Source organism: Anthonomus grandis, chromosome 10 (assembly GCF_022605725.1).
Source record: "Anthonomus grandis grandis chromosome 10, icAntGran1.3, whole genome shotgun sequence".
NCBI lineage: Eukaryota > Metazoa > Arthropoda > Insecta > Coleoptera > Curculionidae > Anthonomus > Anthonomus grandis.
The window spans coordinates 19,215,481-19,232,032 of NC_065555.1; the positions used below are offsets into that span (position 1 = coordinate 19,215,481).

The following is a 16,552-nucleotide window of genomic DNA, read 5'->3' on the forward strand; positions in this document are numbered from 1 at the left end:
GCTATGTGTCTTATATAAATGATATGCTATGTTTCTTTTTAAAAGTTTTCTTTATTATTAAACAGTGGATCATAAAAATAGTTAAAGCTAAGGGCTAACACTGAACTATATGGGATCTTAGTATAACGTATTTTGCACCCCAATTTTTGGTTATTTTTGACACCTTACCACTATAGATATTTTTTCCCGCTCTAACCAGAAGGATATTGTTGAAGCAGGATACTGTATTGCCTTTTGTTTTGATTGTTGGTCAGAAGCTGCTTGTTTTGAAATCACAAAACAGTTTTATCACTAATCAAAACTCTTTATTTTATTCTCGAGACGCGTTTCGCTTCTTCACACGTATCTTCGGGAGAAGATTAAAACTAAACTCAGAATACTTACAAGTGGCCTTATGTACGAAAGATTAAACACTAACTAAACTATATATTTGACTATAAGAGATTTGTCCTTTATCTCTACTAAGAATGGTTTTTTTTGATTTTTGAATATTGCTAAACTTTCGTATGCATGCAATTTTCGATTGGTATTAATTGGTTCATGTAATTTTAAGTTGTATATTCTATTCCTACAAAGTTTATTAAAACAATTGCTCGGGTCAATGGTTATGACTATAGGATTATTGATTGGCCGATTAAAAGACATAAGTTCAAACCTAATCTTAAAAACTCTACAGCGTTTCAAAAAGATCAAAATGAGCACGTATGTTTTTTTGTGACCTATTTTGATACAGTTTTTAAGAATTTAGGTAAACACTTTTCAAAATCATTAAATAATGACGGAATTCCGTACCATTACACTGATTTTGTTAATTATTATAACAATAATTATAAAGCCTCACCATATGACTTGAACTAAGCGCTTATTGTAAAGTAAATATCCTTAAAATCAACGCTCAAAATTTTATAAAATTTTTAGGCAATGTGGATCTAACTTTAGTTGCTCTCTTTTATACATGATGGGAGCCTTGTTTTCTTAAAAATTATGTTATGATATTATGGCGTTGGGTTCGTTATCCAATAGGGTGATTCTTGCATATTTGGTAAAGATGCAGTAGTTTATTAGTAGTAGTAGTATTTTATTCTGTCATTATTCAAACTATTTGTATGAAAACTTGACCGCTTCTTAAATTATAACTTTTTGATTGCTATTATCTTATATTATTTATCTTCATTCAACCTAGTTACAGTTTTTTATTTTTCCTTTATTTTTATTGACGTTGATTAAATTTGACATATTTAACCTAACCGGATAACGCTGAATATGCCCGTAGCACATACGATTTAATTTGTAGAGCATACATTAATTTGTTATTTACAAAAACATGATCAAGACACGTATTAATATGTAATGTTACCTTTGTGGGTTGATTTATGTATGATAGATAACCTAAATGACGAAAAAGGGATTGATACGAACTTGCCAAATCATCTTCTTTATTCAATAGATTAATATTTATATCGGCCAAAAAGATATTTAAATTAAAGTTTGTACGCTGCGATAAATATTTTTAAATATCTTAAGACATAGTTGTTTGTCTGTATTAGGAGGTCTGGACGTGCATATTATATTCAGAGTTCTGGTATTCCTTTCTGAAGCAATTTGGCATATTGTTGCAATATGGACTTCTTAAGCAAAATGTGATTTATAGCAGCAGTTAAACTAGTAAGTCTCTTAAATGTTTAATGCCTTCAAGACAAATTTCTAGAGCTTGAAAAAGTAAAGTTTTGAAAGTAATCAAAATATTAAGATTTTTCAGAATATTGGCTAAGACGTAATAAAAAAACTGTATACCTATTTCTGATTTGACTTTGCTATTGGTCATATCCTAAGAACCGTAAATACAACACAGCAATCGGTATGAAAAATAGGGCAACGCATATTAGTGATGAACCGTTCAGAACAATATTAGGAAACTTTTCAATATTTTTTGGTAGATATAAATTTATGTAATTTTTAATATTACTTGATTGCACACTATTGTGAGACGTGCAGCAGAAACTTAGAAGTTCAGTCCTGATTAATTCTCCAACCTTGTTAACATGCACTATCGCTTTTCGGCAAATGAACTTTAGCATTAATAATAAAATAATTATTTCTGGTGCTGTATCTTAATTTACTTTAAGTCAATTTTTACAAAAACGGTGATATTTATTTCGATTACGATTATATATACAGGGTGTCTGGAAAAGAAGGCCAATCTGCCGGCCACATATAGGGTAGACCAAAATAATGCGACTTTCGTTATGTAATTTTTTAATTGGGCGCTTGGTATTCAATATACAGGGTGGCAAAATGAGAAATATAAAATCGTTTTTTTTTTTAAGTAAGTTGAGTGTTTCCTAAGATATTAAATTAAAATGTGTTAAAAATACCAAAACTTGCCAAAACCCCTGTATAATAAAGTTCTAGTAAAAAAATCCAATTATATACATATATCTTTTCTGGTAAAAAAAGTATTCTTAGTAAATGTCAGCCTGAGAATCCGTTTATTAGATATTTTAATTTTAAAATCGACCTATTTTCTAAATAGATACTTTTTTCTAAACAAATTGGCTGGCCTCGCTCACCTATATAACTTTTACCTACTGTCAATTTGACAAATTTAAATGCTTCTGACGCTCTTAACAAGCTTCTCAATTACTCCTAAAATAAATCTAAATTTTTTAATTACATATTTGTATTTGGTGTGTTTTCTTACAACTTATAGAACCATAATGGCTCATAGACCAAGAAATGTACCCTTTTCCGAAATGGTGGATATGGTTTTGATATTTAGTAAGTTTTAATTATTGTTGTAAACAGTACATAATATTTAAAATAATATGATATACATGTAATATATAAAATAAAATAATATACATATAAATACATGTCAATTCTCAACTAGGAAAAACGCTAGACGCTATGCCCAGACATTCCTAAACCGATTTCATCCCAAAAGAAAATATTTTGTAAATTTGATTAACCGCCTAAGGAAGACTGGAAGTTTCAGGGAAAGACGGAAGGGTAATTGCGGCCGACCTCGTGCGGTTCAACCAGGGCAAGAGGAAGCAATTTTAAGAATTGTCTGAACGGATGAGAAATATTGGGAAAACCGAGACACATAATATTTTACGGAGTCAACAATTTTACACATTTCATCTTCAAAAAGTACAGGGTCTTTTACTCGACGATCTCGAGGCAAGACTGGATTTTTGTAGATGGTTATGTAAAATGAATAATAGAAATGTGGATTTTTATAAGGGCGATTCTGTTTACTGACAAGCCACGTTCACGAGAAACGGCATGACAAATATCCATAACGCACACATATGAGTTGAACAGAATCCTAGGACCATAGTTGAGACACATTATCAAGTAAATTTGAAAGTCATTGGGTGGAATGCATAAAAAGTAGTAGATGCTAATGCTTCGCTAAAAAGTATTTACTTTGTAGCATTTGCATTTACATAAAAGTATCTACTTCGCCTATGAAGTAAATACTACACTGCACGGCCCAACAGAAGTACCTACTACTTAAGAGAAAAGTATCTACTTCAAACACCAAAAATTAAAAACGAAGAAGAAGATGCACTAAAAAAATTAACAACTGGTTTTAATAAAATAATGGGAAAAACCTAGACACAAAAGAAATTTTAAAAAAGTTTAATAACATGAAAACAAAAGTTAAGAAAATAGTTGACTTGAAAAAAACTGGAAATAAAAGAATTGTACTGACGGAATGGCAAAAAAAATTCTACGACTTATGGAATGGAGGAGAAAACCCAGTTCTACACAGAGTACCAGGTGCATATCAGGTCGGTGTAAGCAATGAAATTGATGTTTCCTTCCAAAACAGTGAAGATGACTTCCTTAGTTCTAAATCTGGCTCCAAACAAGTTAAAGTCATGAGACCTAAAGGTTCTAAAGCAGCTGATAAGGAGGAGACACTTATTCAACTACAAAAGACCTGTCTACGAAAACAAATTGAAGCAGCCGAAGCCCAAATTTGTGCTTCTCGAGCTCAACAGTCTTCAGCCCAAGCTCAGGAACGGACCGCGATTGCATTGGTAAATTTTGCCAAAGCTGGTGAGCAGTTAGTTGACCATTTAATTAGGCGGGACATGTTGGATTATTAACAGGAATATAAAATCTACGTATGAACCCATAATTTAAATATAATATGAGGTGTAGTACCCATTTATTTCTTTTATAGTTTGATATTTTGTCACAAACTTAAAATTGAAATAATTAGTTTATTTAGTTGTTACTTTTTTATACTTAGTTTATTATTGAACATTTCATAAGTTACCTATTTAGTATATAATTATCATAATATTAATAATAGCTTAAATTATTAGGTATGTTAGTTATCATTACGAAATAAAAACTCAGCAACTTCATTTCTGCGCTGTGTACGTTGATTTCGAATTTGTGCTTGATTACCCTCTGGCATTAGTTCATTGGGATGCTGAACTTCCATCTCAATTCGATCAAAATCATCGTATGGATCTTGTAGATATTTAGCTATATTGTGAAGTACAAATGCACTCACAATATGTTCCGGAATGTTTTCAGTTTTTAGGCGAAAAGTATACTGGATTACATTTCTCGGGAATTACAAGTAGCTTGAACATTTATTAAGCATACCCCTTTTCTGTTCACGTATTCATCACCGTGAATAGATGGTTCTGTTATTTTTACATGGGTACAGTCAATAACACCTATAACCCTGGGCATTCGCTCACCACGTGCTCCCTCATTAATAGCAACTCTAAGCAATTCGTTAGTGTTGGGGAACTTTATCCAATTGTTTCTTTTTGAATAAATTGCCTTAGATACCGTGGCTAAGGTTCTGGAAACAGTGCTTTGATTGACGTCTAGATCAACAACCAACTCCTTGTTGAAATCCAGGATCTCCTGTAAGAAAAGTTATTTACATTTTTTAAATTACAAAGTTAATTTACTAGAAACACCTAAACTTCTCAAAAAAACCTCCATTTTCCGAGTCGATGACAGGGCTCCACCCCTTGTTTCCACCGGTTCATTATCATCTTGGAGAAAATAATATCCAAGCCACTCTACCTTTTCTCTGTTAAATCTAAAATACCAAAGCGTGATTAGATGATTGGGATAGAAAAATCTATTAAATTTATGGTAATTACCTAAATAATTTTCGATATAAATCGTCATTATTGTATTCTCTTCTTTGTTTGTATACTTTTTGACGATGCACATCCATAAAAACTGCAATTTTTTACTAAAACACTATGATTGCTGGGGCCGAAGTTTGTCAAACACCAACTTCATTTAAACTGTAGTAAATACTACTATAACTAGTAGATACTTCCAAAGCATAGCACCTTCTTCTATGTATCGCGTACATAGTAGTACATGCTACAGAGAGTAGTAAATGCTTCATTAGTGTAGTATAAACTTTAGAAATGTAGTACATACTTGAAGCATTAGCATATACTACTTTTTATGCATTCCACCCATTGTGTGGGCAGGTGTGGATAACTTTCTTTTAGGACCTATGACTTTACCAGGTACTTTGACTGGTAATTCATTTCTGTTGTTTCTGCAGGAAATACTGCCCGATCTGCTTGATGATTTGCCTCTAAATTTAAGACAAAATCTTTGGTTTAAACTCGACGGGGCTCCGGCTCATTTTGCTATAAATATTAGAAACTATTTACATAAAGTATTTCCTAATCGCTGAATTGGTCGGGGTCGACATGCTCCCGTTCCGTACCCACCCCGTTCGCCCGACTTTACACTTTTGGATTTTTCAGTCTGGGGATGTATGAAAGACTTTGTGTATATGGTTCCGATTTTAAACGAGGATCATTTAAGGGAAAGAATCATTGCAGGTGGAGAGCATTTCAGGTTGAAATCAAATATTTTTCAAAGCCTTAGATTTTCTTTAATAAAGAGGGCTCGTATGTGTATACAAATGAATGAAGGTCACGTAGAACAAATAATTTAGGGTGATTATTCTATGATTTTTTATATAATAAGTAATTTAGCATTAATTTAGAGAAAAGAATTTACGTTTATTTTGTTAACTTGTTAAAGTGTATCTAGATTTTTAAATTAAGATATCTAATCATGCCAACATTTACTAAGAATACTTTTTTTAAAAAAAGATTGGATTATTAGAATTTTTTACTAGAACTTTATTATACTAGTGTTTTATGAAACTCGATCGTTATATTTGCATACGTTTATTTATAGGTAAATACATACATTTTTAATTTAAAACTAATAATATAAATTTACTTCTAACACGATAACGTACATCCCGTTGAATGCCCTGCAGTCAGATGGCACGGCGAGAAGTAGTAGTTAAGCGCGATTGCCAATGTGATATTTATTTACCTTAAATGTTCTTTCTTTTTTTTTTACTCTACAACAGGAAACAAGAAAGTTAGGTATTTTTAACACATGCAATATACCGCAGGTGGCGACCTCTGCAAGGTATAGGGCATCTGTGAACGGATTTCAATTTCTCGTTCCAAAGAAACCCCTCACACCAAATTTTAAGTTAGTATCTTATGAAACACTCGAGTTACTTCAAAAAACGAACGAACAGTATATTGCATAGCGAGCGCTCAATTAAAAAATGGCATAACGAAAGTCGCATTATTTTGGTCCACCTTATATGTGGCCGGCGGATTGGCCTCCTTTTTGCGGACACCCTGTATATATATTACGATTTTTGCTAAGAGCACATTTTTTATCCAAAAGGCATAGGAGCATCATAATCTACTCAAATGGGCAGAAATTGAAGAAATGGGATTAAATTTACCAAATATCCTCCTGGTTTCCATGCCCCTGATTAAAATTATTTTTGTTTAGTAGGTTCAAAAGAATAAACGTACTAACCATAATTTATGTGCCAAAATTGGTTGCGGTAGCTAAAGTGGTTCCGAAGCTATAAAACGAAAACTAGTTTTTAAAGGTTATCTTCAAAGAGCTCTAAGCTCCCTGAAGAAGCATTTTCGGACCCATGTTTATATTAAATTTTCTTTTTTTTTACGTTTTTTATCTACCCTAACATAATCAACGCGAATACCCTGTATAGGTGTCCAAAAAGTCTGGAAAAGTACCTTTTACAGGTAAACGAATTACCTGGTTGAAAAACGCTCGGACACGTCAATTTTCTTTTATTTTTTTTGCATGTTTTCAGATTTCTGAAAAATATACAGGGTGTGTCAAGAAGACTGGGCAGCTGGTAACTTTGTTATTTTAAATAGAGCACCCAATTTATTAATGCATTTTTGGATTCTATAACAATATATCAATCTGCAACTATTTTCGAAATATCAACAATTAAAATTCAAAAATTTTAAAAACTTTACCAGGCAATAAAGTCTAAATTATTTAATTCTCGGTATTTTTTTGTGTCACAGGTGGCAGATGGGACCCTTTGACTTCGATTAATAGATTTGACGTCTCCGATAAGTTTAATATTGCCCGAAATGGTTCAATTAAATTTTAGAAAAAATTACATTAATAAGGTTAAGGCGTTATGGAGATCGTGCTAGAACATACGAGAGGTCGCTAATATATTTAATGAATTATTTCTAAATCGAAATCCAATTACTTTATCAATTGCTCACAAAATATTAAAGAGGTTCGACGAAACTGGCAGCATTAAAGAAAGGAGAAATCTGGTCGGCCAAAATCCTCAACAAATGATGAAAGAAGTTTGGAAGTTTTCCAATGTTTCGTCTGCGAAAAATCGCTCAAGAAATTGGCATTCCTAATTCATCGGTTGAAGTAATTTTAAAACAAAATAAATTCCGTCCTTATAAAATTCACTTGGTGCAACAATTTTGATGGGAAATGATTTTGACAGGAAGGTCGAATTTTGTGAAATAATCATAGCAAAACTAGACCAAGATCAGAACTTATTAAATTACATTGTGTTTTTACATAAAGCTAGCGCTTACATAAAGCGAAGGCTAGCCGTTTTTACCGAACCGGTTTTTCGTTCAGGCTCCTCCCATTTACCCCCATTCTAACAAGTACAACTGTCGTCGCCCACGTGGTGTATCGGGTCATAATTAGTGTATTACTACGAGCGTTAGTGTGTATATTTGCAATATTTTGTAATTTGCCGTTTTTATTTTCATTAAAGTAGGTATACAAAAGTTACATTATTATGTATTAATCATTATTATTATGGTTGTTTAAAAGCTTTGAAAAGTTCAGAATATTCCCTAATTAATTTGTCGTGCCATGCAAATAAATACAGAATAAAAATTATTTAATTTAATAAACATATATGTATATGCCTAAACCATATGTATCTATGTATGTGTACATACGTGCAGGTACATAACATTGTACATAGATAAAAAATATTAAGGTTGATTTAGGTATACAGTATTTTTATGTGATAAAGAATAATGACTTTAATTTTCAATTATCTGTCTTTTTATGGACTGGTTTACCCATGCAAGTGCATAATATAGTAGTAGTAAAACCCTTAAAAATCTTATATTTTGTTCCAGACTATCATAATGGACGGCGACTATACAACGTATAATACCTTTATAAAATATGGACGTGTGTGTGGCACCTACATATATATATAATAATACATACATATATCTTTTTATATATAAATATATAAAAGCGGATGATATCTACTCTTAAATGTGTTGTGTTTAAAACATACGAGAAAACATACCTGCGTATAAACCTTCCAGCTAAAATTTAATTTAAAAATACCTACCTATGTACATATGTATATATATATTGTTAACATATTAACATCACACAAATAGCAGACTTTTTCTCAGCTAGTGCCTTACTAAAGGCAAATATTATTTACCATTATAATAAAACAACTTTCCACAAAAAAACACAAAAATTCCATTCCAAAACAAATTAAAAGTATACTAACCTACACCTCTATCGTGTATCAAAACTGTCAAATAACAATTTTTATAAAAATAATAATTATTATAATTATTCTAAAAAGCAAGGACCAATATAAGCCTTAACAAAAAAATCCTATTTGAAATGTAACTAAATTTTGTAGTTTGCTCCCGTATTATATGAATATAACCATTTCGATTTTAAAAATAAAAGCACTTCGTTCGGTGTATGCGTTTACTACAACTTTACGAGATATCTCAGTGTATTTGCGCCGGGTGCATCTGTCAGTTGGGCTTATAAAAAACTGGTTCACGGATATCAAAGGAGCCGACGCAAGCCTTCGCTTCTGTGAGATCGTTTATTCTGTGGTAAGGGCGTACCCAGTATCTACAAATAGTTAATGTGTGGGTTGCGATAGTTGGAATCCATGTAATTGGTCCGTACTTTAATGAGGGAAACCTGACTGCCGTGAAGTATTTAGAAATGCTTCAAAACCGCATTGTTTCTGAAATTAGACGTTATTGACAAATTTTACCTTATAGACTGTCTGTAGACAGAACATCTGTATAAACAGACGGTTCAACTTGATGTCCTGGTCGTACTAAATGATAATCTGACAATTATATGGGGGAACATTTTTAATCTGACAATTAAATAAAATATATATTTTTTATTACTGGATGCAATTAAACAATATACATTTTTATGTATAATTCTATCATTTTTTGATAAAAACTAGATAGAAAAATATTAAAAATTAGTATCTAAATTTTCACCTCTACGAAGTTGATTTCCACTTGGTCAATTTCTTCGTGATCTTGTATTTTGTATAAGTAAACATGTTTATGAACTTTCCTCGCCTTTGATAAATTGTAAATAATGGCTGAGAGTTAAACGTTACACTTTATATTAATAAAATTAATAATAGACAGAATTTTATAACTTAATTGCTACCGAATAGATGTAACTATTTGGTAGTTTAATACTTTTTTCAATCGGACTAAAGAAACTTTTTTAAATATTTCCAATGTTGATCTGCTTTACGATTTTATTTACCGTTATTTACCGATACATTTTAGAACACTGACATAATTTTGATATATGCAAGTTTTGAGAATATTTTTTACTAAACTAAAATTAAAAAGCGGAGCGTATTGTAACACACATGGTTCTCTGAAGCATGATACCCAGAAATAAGTAAGTAATATTTAAATGAAATTTATTTCTAATTATAATATATAATAAGACCTTGCCTTTTCTCTCTGTATTTACTATAGATGTTTATTTTTCCGAAGTACTAAAAAAAGAAAAAGTTGGGTAGAGGACCATGCCGAGGCTAAGGTTTGAACTCAGAGCCTTATGAGGATACGGCAGGCCTCTTCCCCACTGCGTGTTTAGGGCACTCCTTGGATAATTGTGGAGATTTCTTTTTGTAGTACTGACAACAATTTTAAAAATTTCTACTGGTCCCCACGGACCAAAGTAGACGCGAAGCGTCTACTTGTCTATAAACCATACCGTCTACCAGAAAAAGAAAAGGTTGTTTTACGAGAAATGATAGCAGAACTACTGGAAAATAATATTATAAGACAATCAAATTCACCTTATGCTAGTCCAGTAATTCTAGTAAAGAAGAAAACTGGAGATTATCGTACTTGCATAGATTATCGGCGACTAAATTTAATAACGATTAAGAAGAGAAGTATTTTACCAGTGATTGATGAACAACTTGGTCTATTAGGAGATGGAAATAAATATTTTACATCTTTAGACTTAGCGAATGGTTTTTATCAAGTGCCCATGGAGGAAAATTCGATTGAAAAGACTGCCTTTGTTACGCCCGACCGACACTTTGAATTTTTACGAATGCCGTTTGGTTTAACAAACGCACCAGCTGTTTTCCAACAACTTATAAACAATTTATTAGGAAACTTGAAATCCGTTATCATTGACCAAGGACTAGAGAGGTTAAATCAAGTTTTAACAAAATTTAGAGAACATAACTTGACTTTGAAGATAAGTAAATGTTCTTTTCTGAAGCGAGAAATATCATATTTAGGAGAAATATCATATTAGGAAAAACTAAAAGCAGTTCTGGATATGCCGGCCCCCACAATTATAAAACAGTTAAAGCAGTTTATATGATTATCCAGTAATAAATTTATAACTGGGTATGCTATTATCGTGGCACCACTTACAAGTTTGACAAGAAAACATGCCAGATGGATATGGGCAAGTCCTCAAAAAATGCCTTTGAACAAATCAAAAGGGCATTAACGAACGAGCCAATCCTTCCTATATTTGATCAAAAGTTAAGGACCGAGTTACACACTGACGCATGTGGGATAGGCGTAGTAGCGATAATGCTGCAGTTTGACTTAAAGGGAAAACAACAGCAAGCAGACAACAAATGATCAAAGACAATAACATGCATATGAACTGGAAACTATAGCAGTGGTATTCGCCTTACGGTATTTTCGAATATATCTATTGGGAATTTCAAGGTCATTACTGAGTATATTGCTTTACGAACGACGCTTTCAAAGAACGATCTTTTATCTCTAATTGGACGTTGGTGGCTGGAATTACAAGAATATTCATTTAGTATTGAATATCGCCCAGGCTCACAAATGACTCGCGTTGATGCATTAAGCAGGAATCCAGTTTGTGATTATGAATTGATTAAAATGATTAAAATGCAAGTATGTCGTCTTTGTCATGATGATGTAGGACATCTAAGTGCTGAAAAGACGTTACAAAGGATTCAAAAAAATTATTGGTTTCCTAAGATGCGAAGTTTTGTTACGAAGTACGTAGATGCTTGTTTAAATTGTGCTTATTATAAAAACAACAGATTAAGTAAAAAACAGTGCAAATTGAATCCCATCGAAAAACAACCAATTCCTTTCCACACGATTCATATTGATCACGTGGGACTGTTTGAAACCAGCAGGAAAAAGAATAAGTTTATATTGGTAATTGTTGACGCTTTTATGAAATTTTGTCTGATTGAACCTGTTAAGTCAAAAAGCAAAGTATGTTGTCAATGTATTATAGAATATGATGTATATATTTGGAGTTCCGAGTCGCATTGTTAGTGATCGGGGATCGGCATTTACATGAAAAACATTTAGAGACTTCTGCGACCTATACGGTATCAAACACACATTAAATGCAGTCGCGACATCATGTGCTAACGGACAGTGTGAACGGTATAACAGAACGATATTAAACTCGTTAGCTACAACAGCAGCTGGCAAAAATCGTATCGAATGGGACCTTTTCGTAAAACAAAAAGTGCAATAAATACTTCTCACAACAGGGCAATTAATGTTACGCCTTTGGAGGTTTTGATGGGGTATAATCCAAGACACATTGCTGATTCATATATTTTAAACGAAATCCAAGAAGACTTTTTGCAAGAATTACGTAACAAGATAAGTGACCATATTTCCGAAGACCAAAGAAAGCAGAAAGAACGTTATGACAAGTCTAGACGAGAGGCCATTAAGTACTCAGTTGGAGATCTAGTAATGGTCAAAATCATGAGTGAGCCAGCGACTGGCGGAAGCCGAAAACTACTACCTAAATTCAGAGGACCTTTTTAAGTTACAAAGGTTTTAATTAACGATAGATACGAGGTAGAAGATTTACGGAATCATCGAAAAACGACACGAACGGTTGTTGCTGCTGATAACATTAAGCGATGGCTTAGTTTTCAAGACGATGAAGTAGATCAGCGGATCTCTTAGACGGAAAGATTAACGGATCTTTATTTATGAAAGGCAGTGACGAAGTGTGAACTTTTTTTTTGGGTAGACAAACAATCAAAATCGTTAATTAGAAAAAATGTGTATTCAATATAATTCACTTTAATGAAATAGAGAATGAAAGCGCATGAAATATTAACTTAAATAGAAAAATTATGTAGTGATATAAAAAATAAAAAAATAATTACTAGTATAAAAGATAGATAAATAAAAATAAGTACTACTTACAAAAAAACATAACTAAAATACAATTGCCAATATCGAACAGTCGTTCATAAATAACCACTAAAAGAACCTTTTCTATACACTCAAAAATAAAAATACTAATTATTAAATTACTATAGCCCGCGACCCCCACCAAATGCCAAATGCAGATTCATCAAAACAAAACTAAAGATGTATTGCGGCCGACCAGATCAAGCGTGTTCATAAGCAACCCTTAACAGCATGATAAAATAGCTGGTCGACTTCGATAGACAAAAGCTTGAATGTCTTTCCCGCGAGTAAATTTTGCATACATAATAGGCGGAATGCTGATGCGGCCGGACCTCTGTAGCCTGCTTGATACGTATTTGGTTCCATCAGATGCTCCAAATTTCGGAAGACAAATATCAATATGTCTTCCTGGGGCTAGTATACATTAATTGGGTGTCAGCCCTGTATTTTTAACTTAATCGGGGCGCGCCTTCGGCTTAATCATGTTTAGATACTATATAATAATAGTAAGGATAGCGACTACGTTCTGTGTATTTTTTTTTAATTTTAATTCAACAATTACATGAAATAATTATGTGATAAATTAATGACAAATAACTGGATAATTTTGGGTAGGCAGTGTCTACCTTGTCTACTCGTATGCTTCGCCACTGATGAAGGGATCAACGGATCTCTGATACATCTAAAAAGCCTGAGGCCAGGCTTGTCCGTCAGGATGGCCGAATGTAAGAAACACTTGGGTCCGTTACTATTTATTTAATACAGCGGCTTTGTCGACCGAGCCGAGATCCAGGAACCCATTATATTTGTTTATGTTACGATATCGTTTTTGTTGATGTTTCAGTTTTAAGATTTAGGCGTTTGGTTGTGGTCTTTAAAAAGAGTTGATTGGAGTCTTAGCCATACGAATACAAAAAAAAAAACTTTTTGTAAGTACCTTGATTGGTTTGTGTTTATTTCTGTGGAAAAAAAATATGAGTGAGGTTATGTTTACGGCAGTGATTTTTTTGTTTATTGTTTTTCCTCTTGGACAAATGTCTGCCCTTTATAAACGTTTTTTGGACGAAATTAATTTGTATTTTTACGATCTAGATCTGATCCTAAAAATGTATGAGATCGGATTTAGACTCAAAACGTTTTAAAAACTTATGGTTATGAGCAATTCCGCGAAACGATTTAGTGCCTGGTAAATACTCTAAAGTGCGTGAATTACATTTTCCTAATATTATAATATAATTATTTGCAATATATTTCTGAGCAGGATCCCAAAATAGGTAAAATTATTTTAGTCAATTTAAAAAAAAGACCCGATTAAAAGAAAATTCTATTCCAATTGTTTTTTCCAAATTCCCCGATTATTTTTTGAAAAATTTAGTTGTGCGGAAAAGTAAGGAAGAAAAATACAAGGAACTTGATGAGTTACATCTTTTGCAAGCTTTAGACCAAAGTAAACAAGAGTGTAATATTCATAGAGGAGACATATTTCCACAATTTTGAAGGGTTTTTAAAAGTGTTTAAAAGTTTTAATGTTAAGGAAGGGGGGTTTTCACTATCAAATTCTAATAATTTAACATTATTTAAATTAGAATTCACTCCTGGTCCTGTAATAACTTGGGCAATTGTTATTTATAATGATTTGAAATTAGAGACGTATTTATATGGCTAGTTTATTTTTGTTTCGATACCAAATTTAAAATCACTATTTAAAACTAGCAGTTTGGATAAGTTAAGAAATATGGTAGATACAATTGATAATAAGATGATATCAACTCTCTTAAGCTTTAAAACTGAACCTTTAAGTTACCTACCAACTAGTAGCAATGAAATATATATGTACCATCCTATCGAGCCAAATTACTAAGATGGTAACCAAAGTGATTCCGACAAAACTAAAAACATAATAAATTTTGTTATAGATATTCTTTCAAGTATAAAAGACTCTGATAAATTAACACAAAACTTCAAATTTGTTTCAGAACAGCTAACTTTATTATTATGTTTAACAAGGGAGATGTATAGATTTTCACCCCGCTATATCGTCTTATGTTCAATTTTATTTACTCTCAGTCCCCATTGTTATAAATATTTGCCTAACCATGTTCCGCTTATACATTCCAAAATAGTAAAAAACGCTTGCAATAAATTTTTAACAGATCCTCACATCGATCGAAATTTTTCTAACCTAGGCTCAGAATATTTTTCAATACCTTACACATAAAGACAAAAATGTTGTACTACTTTGTGATGAAATTCATATTGACCGCTGTTCGGATTATAAAGGAGGCAATACTGTAGGAACTGCAGTATATAACAATATTATTGCATATTCTGCGGTGGCATTTATGCTAACTATACCCCTGTTCAAGTTTCAAAGAAGTTATAGTGTCCTGTGTCCAGAATAAATTCGGGAATGTTATATCAGTTTATTAAAACAATAATAGAAAGTTTAGAGGAAATTGGTTACCTAGTAGCAATTAGTAATACTTTACGCTTTAATAAACTCAGCATGGTTTACCCACATCCTATTGATCCAGCAAGAACCCTATTTTATCTTTTTCATACAGTTCATTTATTGAAATATATTTTTATTAACTGGCTTAATGCAAAACCTGATCAAACATTTTGTTATCCTGGTTTTGAGACAAGTCAAGAAAAATGTGCTGCTTTTTCCATCATGAAAAGACTGCATGAATGGGACCAAGACAAATTATTAAAACATGGCTATTCACTTAGCTTAAAAGCTTTATAATCCATCTATTTATAGTCCATCTATAGAAAGACAAAATGTTAAATTAGCATTTAAAATTTTTAATCCTTTTTGTAATCGAGGCTCTGAAGAGCTTTGTTACTTGTTAGTAATGTTTTTTTTTTCACAAGATACAGCAGATTTTATAGGTAATATATGGACATGGCCGAAAATTGTAAATGTAAAAACTCTCCTTAAGGGAAAACATTGATTATACTATAAATTTAAACCTTAGAGGCGAGGCGTCAAAACAAAACACACCATTCGCACGTGATATTTAAAGGGACGCGTCAGAGAGGTGACGTAGCCCAGGGTCAAATCAGCCCATAAATATTAATTTTTAATTTTTTTTTAAATAATATTTAAAAATTGATTTTAGTAAAACTAAAATGCCTATTCTATTGGTTTTTTGTTAATTTTAGCATTTTTATAAATTAAAAGTAAATATTGATAGCTTAACGAGGATGATTCAACGAACATGATTTAACTGGCTTGATTTATGCTTACATTTGTAATTCTGTGTTTTAAGTAATATTTTTCTATAAAAATAATCTTGTAAGCATTTAAAAATAAATGTTAGATTTTTTGGTGTAATTTTTGATGAAGTAAAATAGATATACTTAATAATAATGTAAAAAGAGATACAGGTGAAATAATATACATATTTTTTAATACTTTTTTTTGACTGAACATTAATTAAACTTTTTTTTTTATTAATATTTTGTTTATAACCATGTACACATTATGGATAGATACTGGTTATAGTGGGTAAATATAGGACGATAATAAATTAATAAAACATTTCAAAAATACATATTATTTTATTTAAAATAAACTTGTTTTTTATTTTATTAACACAATTTTAATAAATTTAGGTAAATAAAATATAAAAATTAAAACATAAATCTAAATTTCTTGGAAAAGCGGATGAAGCAGTCACTCTTGG

At 31.8% G+C, this 16,552-nt stretch overlaps 1 protein-coding gene across 1 annotated transcript in view; it reads left to right on the top strand.

Annotated features, from left to right (window-relative positions):
- The window catches only part of LOC126741460 (sterol regulatory element-binding protein 1), a 150,893-nt gene that overhangs the window by 81,645 nt on the left and 52,696 nt on the right, over nucleotides 1-16,552 (top strand). The gene's annotated exons all lie outside the window — the stretch shown is intronic.